Here is a 4,753-nt window from a genome sequence, read left to right as displayed (position 1 = left end):
CCTGATCTCGGGTGATCTACCTGCCTCCCAAAGTGCAGATTCTTAAAGTGTTTTTTTTTTTGGAAACAGTTTTTGCTCTTGTTGCACAGGCTGGAGTGCAATGGCACAATCTTGGCTCACTGCAACCTCTGCCTTCTGGGTTCAAGCAATTCTCCTGCCTCAGCCTTCCAAGTAACTGGGACTACAGGCGTGTGCCACCACACCTGGCTAATTTTTTGTATTTAGTAGAGACAGGGTTTCACCATATTGGTCAGGCTGGTCTCAAACTCCTGACCTCAGGTGATCTACCCACCTCGGCCTCCCAAAGTGCTGGGATTGCAGGTATCAGCCACAGCACCCAGATGATTTTCTTTATATTTCAAGTCAGTCTTCTCTCTGTCTGAGAGAACTTACCTCTTCACTATTCCCCTGGCCAACTTCTATTCATCCTTTCTCTCAGCTTGGATGTCACCTCTTCCAGGAGACCTTCCCTGACTTCTGAGTTTAAGGAAGGTTTCCTGCTAAGGGGACTCATGGTCCCTGGGGTCTTCCCTCATAACCCTCACGTGACCTGGCTATATCTGCCTGCCCTGCTGTGTTTCTGTAAGATCTGTGAGGGAAGGCATGGATGTGTCCTGTTCCCCTTTGTGTCCCACTGACCACTGCAGGTCCTGGAAAGGGTAAAGAGAGGAAAGGCCAGAGCCCACCCATCTGTGTCCTTTGACACTCCTTGTGCCATGCCCCTTTCCAACTGATGGAAAGCCCACCTTGTCCTTGTGGGGCACTGCATTTCAAGGAATTTCCCAGTGGGAAATATTTAACTCCCTCAAAGGACCGTCAGCGACTGAAAGTGATCATCTGTGATGTGTTCAAGTCACTCCTGAGCCCCTCGAATCCTCCAAATGCTACCGAGTAATGGACTTGCTGCCTGATGTGAGTAGAAGCCAATATTATAGCATCACTTTTGTGAAAAGAAAAAGCTTTATTCCAAGTCACCTGGCAAGACAGAAGACAACACTCAAATCTGCCTCCCTGATTCCTGGGTAGGTCAAGCTTTTAGGGCACTGCTAACTAGTCCCAGGAATGCTGATACAGCCAGTTGCCACACTGGTGGTGCTAGCGATCGGGAGGTGGAAGTTTTCTCTGCACCCAGCCTGGCTACATGACATGCAGTTTTGGCTCCATGCTAACTGTAACAACTTAAGCAATGGTTAATTGGTTTGAGCTGGTCCCGTGGTTATGCAATCACCAGCACATCCTGGCCAAGACATTGTCCCCAGGCATGGCCAGAATCCCCAGGAAGCCTGGACTGGGTCACACCCTGCTTGTCACCGAATCTCCCCAGAGGAGTGAGGAGGCGAGGGAGAATCTAGAAGTTCTGGACTCTCAGTGTGTCTGGACAACTCCAGTTCCTGCCCGTGGGTTCATGGTCTCACTGACTTCAAGAATGAAGCCGCCAACCTTTGCAGTGTGCGCTACAGCTCTTAAAGATGGCAGGCCCGCCTTGGCCTCCCCAACTGTTGGGATTACAGGCGTGAGCCACTGTGCCTGACCCGACATAGACCTTCTTCTCATGAGGTTCACTGTCCCCATGACATCCCTGTGAGCCTTTGGATGGGTTTTCTCATTGTCATTCCTGTCACAGCTCAAAGATGAGCTCATGCTCATAGTGTTACCAAAACACCAGGTGTGCGGTAGGTCCTGCTGCTCCCTGCCCAGAAAGCCAGTCGCTGAGACACCAACTATTGCCAAGAAAGACTTTAATCAAATGCTGCAACCAGCAGATGGGAACACAGTCTGAAATCCATCTCCCTGACTGACTAAAACCAGGGGTTTATACAGCAGAGAAGAAATGTAACAATGTATAAGAGAACAGGAACTAGACAGGGGCAAGGAAGCAATCATGGTGAATGAAGGAGTCTCAGTTCTTTGATACTTTTTTTTTTTTTTGAGAGGCCCAACAGGTCATTACTTGAGGAAGGAACTCAGATAAAACAAATATAAGTTTCAAGCTATAAGACCAGAAGGGTCAATTTCTATGTTTGTGCAAAGAACAGTGTATGGGAGTATTGGGCTGGTTTCCATCTGAGCCCTATTTTCCAGATGGGAGTGCAAAGGCACAGAGAGATTCAGAAATTTACCCAGGCCGGGCACCATGGCTCACACCTGTAATCCCAGCACTTTGGGAGGCTGAGGCAGGTGGATCACCTGAGGCCAAGAGTTCCAGACCAGCCTGGCCAACATGGTGACACCTTGTCTCTTACTAAAAATACAAAAATCAGCCATGTGTGGTGGCGTGTTCCTGTAATCCCAGCTACTTGGGAGGCTGAGGCAGGAGAATCGCTTGATCCTGGAGGCAGAGGTTGCAGTGAGTCGAGACCGCACCATTGCACTCCAGCCTGGGCGACAAGAGCGAGACCCTATCTCAAAAAAAAAAGAAACCCAAAGTCATGCACTTAGTAACTAAGCCAGCAGGCAACCTCACTTCAGAGATCCTTCTTCTTCTTCTTCTTTTTTTTTTTTTTTGTAAATTGTGGTATAGTTGGTGTATAGAATAGCATACAATGATGAAAAGAAAGAACTATACATTTGGCCTGTATCTACACAAATGACACTGTCAGGTGTAATGCCGCAAGATGTGGAAATACAGGTATAAGATGATGGTGTTGATATAAAGCTTAGAAATGAACATGAACAGGCCCAGCGTGGTGGCTCATGCCTATAATCCCAACACTTTGGGAGGCCAAGGCAGGAGGATCACCTGAGGTCAGCAGTTTGAGACCAGCCTGGCCAACATGGTGGAACCACATCTCTACTAAAAATACAAAAATTAGCTGGACATGGCAGTGTGCCCCTGTAATCCCAGCTACTCAGGAGGCTGAGGTGGGAGAGTCTCTTGAACCCTAGAGGTAGAGGTTGCAGTGAGCCAAGATTGCGCCACTGCAGTCCAGCCTGGGAAATAGTGCGAGACTCTGTCTGTAAAAAAAAAAAAAAAAGAAGGAAAGAAATGTGCATGAATAATGGTATATAGTTTGCTTGAGGACATACACACATGAGTTAGTGAGATGTGAAGAAATGCGTGGGACTAATGGCTGCCAAATTCTGTTCCTCTAGTGCGTAGAGGCTGTGATTAGGGGAGGAAAGCGGGGCTCAGTGATGTGGTAATACATCTGTTAACCTGTTCGTGGGTACAGGGGTGTGGTTAGCAACGCTGGTGCCCTACCCAGGCCCCACTCCTTTTGGTTGATTTTACTTTCAATCACTCTCCCGGGCTCCTCCGAGGAATCTGGCTGAAGCTGCCCTCCGGGGACGTCACCTGAGGTCACACCCTTGCTGGGCTTTCACCCCTTCTCTGTCTTTACTCCTCCGCTTTCCCATTACTTCCCCAGAGAGCACATCCTTAATGAACTCAACCTGAGACAATGGAGAGAGCCCAGTCACCCACAAGCTGAGAGGGCAGAGCCCGGGCAAGGCAGAGAGGAAGGCGGACCCTATCGTTAGCCAAGTGTGGTTGAGGTGAAAGCCCCACTGTGCAGAGGGACAGACACAGCTCAGAGGGCAGCTGAGGTGTTGGTTCCTCCCTGCAAAGGGCTCTCTAGGGACTCCTGCTTCCCAGGTCTGGGGCCTGCTCAGAAGTGGCCACATCCCTTCCCGATACCCTCAGCCCCCACTGGGGAGAGCCATGACCCAGGTGGCACTGTGCCATGTGTCAAATCCCCAAATACTATTGAGACGTGACCTCGTTCCCTGCTGGCTTTTGCAGTGGTTGGGATTCCCAAGGCCTTTCAAAGAGGCCAGATCCACCAGGCTTTTTGGAAAGAGTGTGAGGCTTCTTCTCAGGATGCTGGGTGCTTGTCACTGACCCTGGTGCTGAACAGATCTTCCTCGGGTGCCCAGAGGGTCGAGTTTGGCAGGACAATCCTCCACCCCCACTGCAGGCAGGCTGCCAGGATAGAAGCAGAGGACTTCTGAGTTCTCAGTGACTTCTGTTAATGTACCCTGAGGGTAAACCTCGAATTTTCCCAATGTCATCAAGGGACCATAGACCTACCTTTGAAGCAGCTTGGAAACAGGGACAGATGTTCCTTGGAAAGAGAGTCAGACTCTAGCAATGAATAAAATGTATTCATTTACAAGGCTTGAGTTGAAGCCCAGAAGTCCTGGAGCCCAGGCATCAGAGAGACATTGAGACAAGTCCGTTGGTAAGAGTGAGTACTCTCTTTTTTTTTTTGAGACAGAGTCTCGCTCTGCCCCCAGGCTGGAGTACAGTGGCAGGATCTCAGCTCTCTGCAAGCTCCATCTCCTGGGTTCACGCCATTCTCCTGCCTCAGCCTCCCGAGTAGCTGGGACTACAGACGCCCGCCACCTCGCCCGGCTAATTTTTTTGTATTTTTAGTAGAGACGGGGTTTCACCGTGTTAGCCAGGATGGTGTCGATCTCCTGACCTCGTGATCCGCCCGTCTCGGCCTCCCAAAGTGCTGGGATTACAGGCTTGAGCCACCGCGCCCGGCCAAGAGTGAGTACTCTCTTACCAATGGGTTTCTGCATTCTTCTGCTTCAGGAACAATACCAGCCATTTATCCATTCACTCACTTACTCCAATATATTGACAGCCTGCAATGTGTCGAGATATACTCCATTAAAGAAAAGAAACAGAGGCCTCTGTCTCATGCAATTTACATCCCAGTAGGACGGGGGTGGGGGTACAGGTGGGAGACAGACAGCAAATAGCAGACATAAGTAAGCGAATGGTCTAGCATGTCAGAGGATATAA

Source organism: Colobus angolensis, unplaced genomic scaffold (assembly GCF_000951035.1).
Source record: "Colobus angolensis palliatus isolate OR3802 unplaced genomic scaffold, Cang.pa_1.0 Scaffold178, whole genome shotgun sequence".
Classification (NCBI taxonomy): Eukaryota; Metazoa; Chordata; class Mammalia; order Primates; family Cercopithecidae; genus Colobus; species Colobus angolensis.
The sequence above is the reverse complement of the archived record's forward strand: the minus strand, read 5'-3'. Positions refer to the sequence as shown.